This window comes from Rhamphochromis sp. 'chilingali', assembly GCF_963969265.1.
Source record: "Rhamphochromis sp. 'chilingali' genome assembly, chromosome: 4".
Classification (NCBI taxonomy): Eukaryota; Metazoa; Chordata; class Actinopteri; order Cichliformes; family Cichlidae; genus Rhamphochromis; species Rhamphochromis sp. 'chilingali'.
Window position 1 is genome coordinate 40,299,464 of NC_137948.1, and position 10,997 is coordinate 40,310,460.

The 10,997-nt window shown below is 38.6% G+C and overlaps 1 long non-coding RNA gene across 1 annotated transcript; it reads right to left on the minus strand.

The window, feature by feature from the left end:
- Window positions 1-3,376: 3,376 nt before the first annotated feature.
- On the minus strand, window positions 3,377-4,097 carry LOC308395282. The gene is made up of 3 exons (XR_013971368.1): window positions 3,879-4,097; window positions 3,675-3,792; window positions 3,377-3,544 (listed from the first exon to the last, which is right to left on the minus strand). It is a non-coding gene; the product is annotated as an uncharacterized lncRNA (long non-coding RNA).
- Window positions 4,098-10,997: the final 6,900 nt, after the last annotated feature.

Sequence of the window (10,997 nt, forward strand, 5' to 3'; positions counted from 1 at the left end):
AACGTACGGCATAACAACATGGTATGCAGGGTGCTCAGCTGCGGACAGGAAAGTACTGCAGAGGGTCATCAACACAGCCCAGAAGATCACTGGCTGCTCTCTGCCCAGCCTGGAGGTCACTGCAAACTCTCGGTACCTCAGCAGAGCTGGCAATATCATCAAGGACCACTCTCACCCCAGCAACCAACTGTTTGAACTATTACCGTCAGGCCGACGGTACAGGTCACATAAAACCAGGACAAACAGATTCAGGGATAGCTTCTTTCCCAGAGCTATCACCGTAGTAAATAAGCACAAAAACAATTGAACCTATTCCATACCGTCACTGTCATTATATTATGCTTCTATTCATACTGTCATTATATTAATGCTGCTATCCTGTATATATTGTACATAATATTGTTTGAGTACTTACGATTGTTTTTTTGTACTTTTTATATTTTACATTTATATTTATTATTGAAACTTGCACCAAGGGAGTGGCACTCCAATTTCGTTGTACTCTGTACAATGACAATAAAGGCTATTCTATTCTATTCTATTCTATTTTATTGTCTTGACTCTATTTTTATTTTTGTATGATACCTGATTTATATGGAATATGGCTGAAGTAAACTAAAGTCTAAAATACTTAAGCAATTTAACATTATACAATTCACATATAAAACTATGAATTGTAATTTTAAATGGTTTAAAAGCATGTAGAATAGCATATGTAGGCAAGTATATTTCTCCTTTTTTTATATCAAGAAGCAAAGACAAAAAGGGGAAAAAAAGAGAAACAGGGCAGGGTTCGGTGGTTGAATCATCCGTCCCCACCGATGCCAAAACCAAATCTACGCCCTTAATATAATGCAATTAATTTGATTATAACAAAATAATATCTTTGAATAATACATGTTTAGTCACAGCTGGATTTCACCCCCATCATATTTGATGCAGGTATAATCATCATCAACACAGTTTTCTTTTTGTTTTTTTCATGGGAAGTCATCAGGTGCTACAACTACATTATTTGGACCATCGTCTGTCTGATAAGGAAAGCACATCAGCATCAGGGCTACCATGACATGTGCCTTTTTTTTTTTTTACAAGAAAGCAGTTAATTAATGACTAATGTTTCATTTAGTATTATCCTACTTATTTTGTATTTGTTGGATTTTTTGTATTTTTCTTCTGCTATCTGTGCCTGAGCTGAGGTAATGCCATCTGCCTGTACAGCTCCTCCATCTAATGCACTGTAAACTCTGCAGTAGTTACACCTTTTTGTACACACTCTTTTCTACTCAGTAATGTTGCTGTCAATTTTCTTGATATTTATTTATAATCATCTCTGTCAATCCTTGATATTTATTAGTGAGTGATTTATATATATGAGCTATTTCTTAAATCTGTAGCATATTGTATTGTTAAATAGTCTAGTCTGTTTCTGTTTCTGTTACTATACTGGAGCAACTGTAACCCACATAATTTCCTTAGGGATTAATATAGTATGCTGATTCTGATTATGAAATTCCACAGGTGGTGAAGCCTTTTATTAACCACATCTTTGAAGATGGGGGGAAGAGACAAGGGGCAATCACTGTGAGAGGAGATTAAAGAGGGTCAAAGGTTTAAAAAACAGCTGTGGAATACTTTTGTTCTGAGTGTATTTAAACCAGGGCTGGGCCGGGCTGGTTACAGAGACTGCTGTCAGCGCCCCGCTGAATGTCTCTCTCCCTGAAGTATGCTCAAGATTTAAAGGTGTTAACTGCTGCTCATTGTGTCTGTAGACTTTGTTAATTACATTTCCATAACTCCTGAAGGTTTTTAATTAAATGGGCTACATAGACAAGCTAGACAAAAACACCACTGTGCATTGTAGGAATGTTAATGTTTGACTTATTTCAGTTTTTTTTCCTGAGCAAATCAAAGTTGATTCTGTTCATCTGGATGTAGCGTTTTTCAGTGAGAGAAACATTTCGTCACTCATCCAAGTGACAATGTTAGCACTAGTGGCTAACATTGGGCTGTAAGGTGAGTTTCTTGATCATTAATATGCAAATTGTCATGGCCATTGATCAACAACCACTGATCAACGATCAATGGACAGGGGGGAACACTGAGTGGGGAGTCAAGGGGGTCATCAACGTGAAATGTGAAAGACCATCTCTGAATCGAGGAGAAGCATTTCTCCCGCTGAAAACGCTACATCCAGATGAACAGGATCAACTTTTTTGGGATCCGTTACTGGATCGTTTTATTTAATTTTAAAGTCTTACTTGGAGAGTAAGACATGTGCTGACATATATTATGTCAGCATATTTTGCTCGTCTTTATTCCTTGGTATGCTGATCTTATTTTTAAGAGCTGACTGTAAATTAAATCTAACATTAAAAATATTTTAATCTAGGAGGACGCATTTTTATCATTGGCATATTGACATGCGGAGCTCCTGAAGACTGCTCCAGAAATGATCAAATTATGTTTTGAGTATTTGTTCAATTCTCATCTGAACAGAAGTTTTCTATTGTAAGAGTTTCTACTAAAATAGAAATAAAAGCATTTAGTTTTAGCATTTTTTCTTTAAAAAAATCTAATTACATGTAACAAGGCGGCCCTTAGCGGCTGGAAACACAGTGAGATGGACCAAGACAAGTGTAGTGGTACAAAAAGTATTTATTTGCTATACAGCTCTCCTTACAACAATTAACTCATCGAGCTTCTTCACAGCACAAATCCACCCCCACAGTATACAATATATCAATTAGAATAAATAAATACATAAATACATTTCACATTTTTATATTAATAAACATTTCACACTTTAATTTTACACCAAACCCAATATTATAAAAAAAAAACCCAAGCACAAAAAGATTCACCACACTCTCTTTATCAATGGTCTCTCCCGGAACCTTTAAATGGTGTCTGGACCACCGGGGAAACATTTGCCCAAACACCTTGAAGAGGACACAGGCAAGAAAGACAAACACTTATTTGTAGTGATGGCAGATGAAGCTTCATGAAGCACTGAAGCTTTTCATCCAATTGGTTCACCCCAGCGCAAAGCGTCTTGAAGCTTCATTTGCTCTAGTAGGACACCTACTGGACGTAAAAATATTAGTTGGCATGAATTTGAAGAGTGTGGCCTTTTGCACACAGCCTGTAAATGTCAACAACAAAAGGAGTGTGTAAAACATCTATATTGTAGTGATGCAGTATACTGTGTATATTTATACTGGCAGTATGGAAAATGATCATTTGGAAATGCTTAAAATGGAAATGATCATTTACTGTGAGGTGAGGTTGGGGTGTGGACAGTGGTGGTGCTTTTGTAACGTTGAGGTATGGACAGCTACACACTGAGGCCTCAGTCCTGCCCACATTTTATTCTGTAAAAACTAAATTTTCACTGCTTTTATGACCTTTTTAGTGGGGAGAACATAGCTAGGATTTAATGATTTAACAAATCTTTTGAATCCTTTGTCCTCCACAATGCTAAATGGCTGGGAGTCCTCAATCACCATGCTAACCAGGTCTTCATCTATTTGAGATTGCTCTGCTGAGGAAAGACAATAAAGACAAAGCACAAATATAAATATCACACACGTAACTTATAACAGCTGTATAATATTGTTATATCATTTAGTAACATTACTGCATGCTGTATTATCATGGCATTTGATGCTCACCTGGTCTTGCTCCACAATCGCTGTTCCCCCTATTCTCATGCAAAGCTCTGTAGTGCCTAAGCATGGATGAGGTGTTGTTGTTATATCCCAGCTCCCTGGCACATAGCAAACACTTCACCTTGTACAAAAGTACAGACAGCTTAACATAAATTGTATTGCACCATCAGTATTATGAAAATACATCTTCTGTAGAAATTTACATACCTTGTTGGGAGATATAAGATCAAAATGTTCCCACACAGGGGAGGACATCCTCCTCTTCTTAGCTGGCTCCATTCTCTCCTGACTTTCTCTCCTCACTCTCATAAACCTCCAAACTGTCTCCAAACTCTCACTAACCGCAACTCTCCATCAAACACCCACATTTTGACTGAAGTCTGAGGGGTTTATCTCTGTCATAGCTCGCGGCAAATGCGAACCACTTCATGAACCAGTCACGTGGTACAGCCGGGCAGCGAGGCTTCGGACGTCATCATTTTCAGCTCCTCCCACAAATGAAGCAAGCCTTCCGCGCATCGCGGAAACGCCCCCTCCATTACTCGACACAAGCTTCGAAGCCTCGATACAGAACGTCACATCACTACTTATTTGCACCACTTTTCCTATATTTCACACACACATTTGAATTAGTTTTCCTTACTGGTGAACCTTAATCACAATCTCAATCACCCTTCTTCTCTTCTGACAGACAACCACCAGGATCTGAAATAAGGCTACCAACTGATTTTAAAGTTCCCAATAAATCGTCAATAAATAATTAAACTTCTTGTGTGCAAATCCATGCTTAAAGTGCAATGCTAAATAAAGTACTTGATGAAGTGCTTTTAATAAAGTGAAAGGTGTGCTCTAAAGTGCTATACAGATAATATAATATAAATAGATTAGATTAGATAGAACTTTATTAATCCCTCGGGTGGGTTCCTCTGGGAAATTCGATTTCCAAAAAAGCACAGCACCGACAGAAGTTACAGAGTTATACACACACACATATATATAAATACAGAGACAATATAAATAAAATATACGAAGGGGATAAATAGAATAAATAGGAATAAAAATACAAGTGAATTGCACATTTCAAGTATTGAGTCTATTGCACCGTTGACTATTTACAAAAGTATTGCACAAAAGGTATTGCACAGTGAGGTGAAGAGGCACTACAGCTTAGTTGTTCCCCCCTCCTTTGTCCTCCTGTTTCCCCTCCCCCTCCCCTCCAGAGAGGAGTTAAACAGTCTGATGGCGTGTGGGACAAAGGAGTTTTTAAGTCTGTTAGTTCTTGTCTTTGGGAGAAGCAACCTGTCACTGAACAGACTCCTCTGGTTGTTTATGGCTGTGTGCAGAGGATGCCTGGCATTGTCCATAATGTCCAGCAGTTTCTTTAGTGTCCTTTTCTCTGCCACTGTCACCAGAGTGTCCAGCTTCATGCCGACCACAGAGCTAGCCCTCCTGATCAGTTTCTCCAGCCTGGATGAGTCCTTCAAATATCAAATAAATGTAGTATGGGTGTCCTCTTCTTTACACATCACGTGTAACTTTGTATATCATGTGTAAATTTTTTTTTTTTTCATAGTTAGATGCCTGGCTGACAACTGTATAAAGCAAAAAACTACACACAATATTCGAAGCACATAGTGCACACTGTGGGAATTTACGACTGTAAAAATTGGTATGATCCGAGCTCAGACACTAAGCGGGGCGGGGCAGCTGCTGCCTGCGAGTGAGCTGTTGGAGAAACGCAGCCAGGCAGAACTGAAGTTCGACCAGGTACCAAAGCAAATCATTCGTACTGTACAAATAATGTAAATATGATGGTTTATCACGAAAGATTGATATCAAACTGATCACTTGACCCATATTACGTTACTTGGTCTTCAAGTGAATCAACAAATGGCGAAATGAAAAGCCGAACAACAACAATGCTGTTTCTTTAGAGAGTCTTAGCTTACATGTGTGTTTATTTCATATTTTCAGTTGTTTCCCTCCACGGCTAAATAAATCAGTTTCAGTAATGCACTGATATACAAGAATGGACATGAGGAGCTTCTTTCAAAGAAAAAACTCTGGTAGATGTTATTTTATATATTATGCTTTGTATGTTGTTCAGTATATTTCTATGCAAAACAAGAGGAATTTCAATACACAGCAGTTTATTCACAGTTGAGACCAGATATTTACACTTTATGGAAAACACAAGAACATTTTTTTACTGTACAACATCAATTTAGAGTAAACTTGTTTTGTTTTGGTTAAATAAATATTGAAATATCTTTTGAATTAGTTAAATGTCAGAATAAAGAGAGACAGAGCTGTCTATTTTTTATCACTTTCATCAAATTTAGGAGTACATATACATTAAGTTTATTGTTAATTAATAAGAAAACTCCAGAGATTCCATTCTGAGCTGAAGACATGGTAAATGGCCTGCATTTGTATAGCGCTTTTCTAGTCCCTAAGGACCCCAAAGCGCTTCACACTACATTCAGTCATTCACCCATTCACACACACATTCACACACTGGCGATGGCAAGCTACATTGTAGCCACAGCTGCCCTGGGGCGCACTGACAGAAGCGAGGCTGCCGGACACAGGCGCCACCGGGCCCTCTGACCACCACCAAGAAGCTTCTGATTGGTTAGTAGAGTCCATGTGAGTAAATTGGTGGCACACCTGTGGATGCATATAAGGCAAAACACAGAGCCTGTTTTTTTGAAATGGGAAAATCAAGAGATGTCAACCAAAACACCAGGAAAAGAATTGTGGAGCTCCATAAGTGTGGCTCAGTTTGAATACAATTTGGTGCCATTTGCAATTAAGAAATATAGACAATTTCTCTCTTTACTCTTAAAGTTAACAAATATGTTTTTTTATATATTTATCAATCTAAAAAAATAAACATTTACTCTGATTTGATGTTACAATTAAAAAAGTGTTTTTATCTGAAGAGTTTGTAAATATCTGGTTTCAACTGTATATTTGATAATTGTCAGCACAAAGAGGGAGAGAGAGGAAGAGAGAGGGAGAGAGAGGGAGATGGAGAATGAGGACAGAACAGAGGTGGAACAAGAGCAGGTGAGACACACATGTTAGTCACATGGTTGTTTACCAAAGTATCACTGTATCACAGGTCCTCATGTATCTCGTACCTAGTGTTTCTTTTTAGGTTTGTTATTTTTCAAATTCTACATTTATTAAGTTATGCAGGCTTGTTTGCACAACAAGGCTAAATAATTATATAAACTTTTCTCAATCTAAATAGTGGACTTTGGTAGAATTTAAAAAAATAAGTGTAGTCCAGGTCTATGATTATTTTTAGTGCTACTATCATCTAGTTCTGATTCTGGTTCTGTCTTGGTTAAGTCCTCAGTAGTCCTGATTTTGAAATGTTGTAGTCCTGTTTTAATTCCGGATCAGTTCTGGGTCTGGTTGAATTGGGGTTTAGTCCTTGTGTCTTGATACAGCCCTGATTTTGTTTTGCCTCGCTGCTTAATTAAAAACCTAGCTTAAGGTGACCTGCATTTGTGATATATTTTTTTCCTATATGAAGTCTTTTTTTTTAACAAAACTCAAAACAGAGCCTATTAATCTTTCAGTCATTTCTACCCCCCCCCCCCAAAAAAAAAAAAAAAAAAATCCCACATGCATACTACCCTTTAGGGCTAAGCCCCGGGTGTTTCAAATGTCTGGCTCCACCTCTGGTGGAAAGTTTTAAATAATATAATGGGTAGAGAGCTCGCTCTGGTGGTGTCACACATCAACATGGATGGAATGTTTATAAGTAAAGCTAAGGATAAGGATATAGAAAATAATTTCGAGAATTACAACAGCAATAAAGTAACAAATTTAAAATCTAATAAGAGCAGAAGCAATCCCACCCCATCACACTGTCCTATACAGGATGTTATCATGAATAATAAGGAATGGCAAGTTTGAGGCAGTGAATGTTGTGACAGTGGAGCGTTTATTAATATCACTTCCTGATGATGCATCCTCAGGTTCTGATAATATAGAAGGTAAACTGCTCTAAGTTGCAGCCAAGTTTCTATCCCTTCCTATGTCACATAGATGTTTGGCATGCAACTTATTTCCACTGCAGTGGAAAGAATTTAAAATAATTCCTACTCCAAAAAATAAGAATGTTGTTTTTAATGGTGTCAATAGGCTACTCAGGATCAGAATCAGAAATACTTTATTAATCCCGAAGAAAATTATGGGTTACAGCAGGCAGCGTGCTGGTTGGCGCATGCGCACTCACAAAAGAACCCTCCAACCAACACACTTTGCACAAACATCACATTGGGGAGACAGGTCAGTGAGTAGGCTGATACAACAAAAGCACACAACATGAGGTAAGAGGAGGAGAAAAAAGCTCCACCCAGACTGATGGGAGAACAGTTTGAGGACAGAAAAAACCCTTTTTTGCGCCACGGACCGGTTTATGCCCGAAAATATTTTCACGGACCGGCCTTTAAGGTGTCGCGGAAAAATACAACAAAATAAAACTAGTACCGGTACCGAAAAATAGAAGAGTTATTCATAACACACATGAAAAGACCCAGGAAAACCGAGTTAACGATAAAAACGATAACAAAATAACGCTGAAAACCGATAAAAACCCTGAAAACCGTAAATTTCACACCTGAGCCTCAACTCTCGCGGCCCGGTACCGGTCCGAGGCCCGGGGGTTGGGGACCGCTGATCTAGATGATGGGAAAGTGGTTGGGGTTGTGTTCTTGGACTTAAGTGCTGCATTTGATTTAATAAATCATGATCTTTTGATTGAGAAACTAAAATGTTATGGATTTTCACCAGCTGCTTTGTGTTGGATGAAAAATTATGTATGCGATGATTCCACCATGTTTTATTCAGCCAGTGACAACTTCGAATTGACCAGCGTATTACAACAAGATTTGCTTGTTTGACTGGATAAGTAAAAACAACATGATTCTAAATGTATCTAAATCTAAATCTATGTTAATTGGAGGTAGAATACATTTAGTCAACATTCCACAACTGAATCTTTCCATAGTCGGATCAGTATTAGAACAGGTCACCCAGATTAAACTACTCGGTGTTACCATAAATCACCACCTTTCATGGTCTCAGCACATGGACTCTGTTATTAAGAAAATGGGACAGGGCATAGCTATGGCTTGGAAATGCTCTTTCTATATCACTTCTTCAATCATGAATGATGTCATTAATGCACTAGTAGATTTCTCGTTTGGCTCTTGACGAAGGCGGTCGCACTTTTCTCCTCTCCCTCCTCCTTATCTTTCCTGCTTGGCTTCGCAATGTCCTTGTTTAGTACCGCCTACTTTTCTACTTTTGCCCTGGAAAACTCTCACGGTCTGTTCTCTAAAACCTAAAAGAGGAATTATGGATTTGATCAACTGGTCCCTGAACGCAATTGACACCCTCTTCTCAATGAGAAGCCTGGGGTGAGCCGAGTGTTCTGAAGGGACGTTCCCTGCTGGATACATGATGGACGGGTTGAAAAACTGGTGAGTCGTGTTCCTGGTGGGACTGTCGATCGAGGACATTGAAGACATCTACCTATTTGGAACCATGATAACAGGGTTCTTGCTGATCGGAGCTGGCTTGGCCCTTTCTTATCTTCTTATCGCAGATTAAAGAAAGCGGAATCAGCTGTTCAAATTCCCACAAGGCTGCCCGCTGTGATGGAAACGATGGGACGGGTCGCAACTTCTCAAAATGGGATCATTGAACGCAGCACGGTAAGATCTTGGAGAAGCTCGAGGCTGTCGTGAGCACTCAGACTATGCTCTCTGAGCAAAAATTGGATAACATCTTGGAGAAGCTCACGGTGGTTGTGAGTACTCAGACTGTGCTTGTTGAGTGCAAAATTGATAACATGTCAGAGAAGCTCACGGCTCTGAAAGACCAGTGACGGACTGTTAGACCAAGTGTGAAACTGACATGCAGTTGTTCGCACTAAAGGAAAACCACCATCATTTCAGGCAGCTACCATATCATCATAGCATGTTTTCCCTCTGAATTATGGTTTTATATTTGTTGGTTAGATTGTCCCAGTTTAGGTTTGTTCTTAGTTTCTGTATTATCACATCATGTAAATAAAGCTCATTCATTGCATCATCAGGGCCTACGATTGGGTCCTTTTCCCTTCAACCCCACACGACTGCTGCCGCAGCCGTGACAAGAATAGGGCGGCCAGAGTAATGTTAAGATGTTCATACTACACTAGTATCGATCAAATGCATAATAAACTTTTCTGGCTTCGTGTACAAGCTAAATTACACTACGGCTTACTTTTATTTATAAAGAAAGCAATACTGTTAAGCACATCACATTTGTTTCTCTGCTCAACTGCAGTATCCAGATGAAATACATAATCATGCAACATGATTTCTAACAAACTGGAATTTAGTAATTCCTCAAGTTAAAAGTAACTTTTTGAACAACTGTTATATTTAGAGCATCTTTTAAGTGGAATTAACTGCCTTATGCAAATAGAGAACTAGCTACAATTCCTTATTTTAGAAAACATTTAAAAGCCTAACTACACAGTTTTTAGTTATTGTAAATATTGTAAGAGGGCATTGTAAGTTTTGATTTGTTGATTTTTGTCTATGTGTGTGTATAACTAATACATAGTGTGTGTGTGCCATCTTGTTGCCACAACTGGCTCTTGTCACCGAAACCTTTTTTCAGTTTCATAGCTTTGTTTCTGAGAGCATGTCCATCTGAAAACAGGAAAGCTGTGAGGCCTGCAGATGGTTTGCCCATGCAGATTGTGGATAAACTCTAACCCTTTGATAGCAGACTAAGGGGAGACAAGGGTTTTTCTTTTTGGCTACGTTCACACTGCAGGTCTTAATGCTCAATTCCGATTTTTTGATCAAATCCAATTTTTTTGCTTGTTCACACTACAGATAAAATATGACAGCAAACGCGCTCTAGTGTGAACCCTCAAAGCGCCCGCATGCGCAAAAGAAGACGTCACACACAACGCGCTCTGTTTAGACCCAGACCGAACAGTATTGTTTGACTAATGGCCTTAATATAAAGACTTGTTTCGGACTTTACATTTCCCAATTTTGCTTTAAGTTATAAAGTTATTTTGTTATTTACATTTGGCCTAATAATGATCCTTATTGCTGTTTTAGAGAGGAGCGGTGCTTCAAAGGATAGTTGCAGATTTCTGTCAGAATCTGCAGATTATACAGTACAAATAAAATGTTCACGTTTCTCCAACGTTGTCTTCCCAACAGTTTCACTGGATGGCCAGGAAGCCTTCACGGTGTCTTCTTGGGCGCTTATACATTTTATGTTTTATATAAAAAT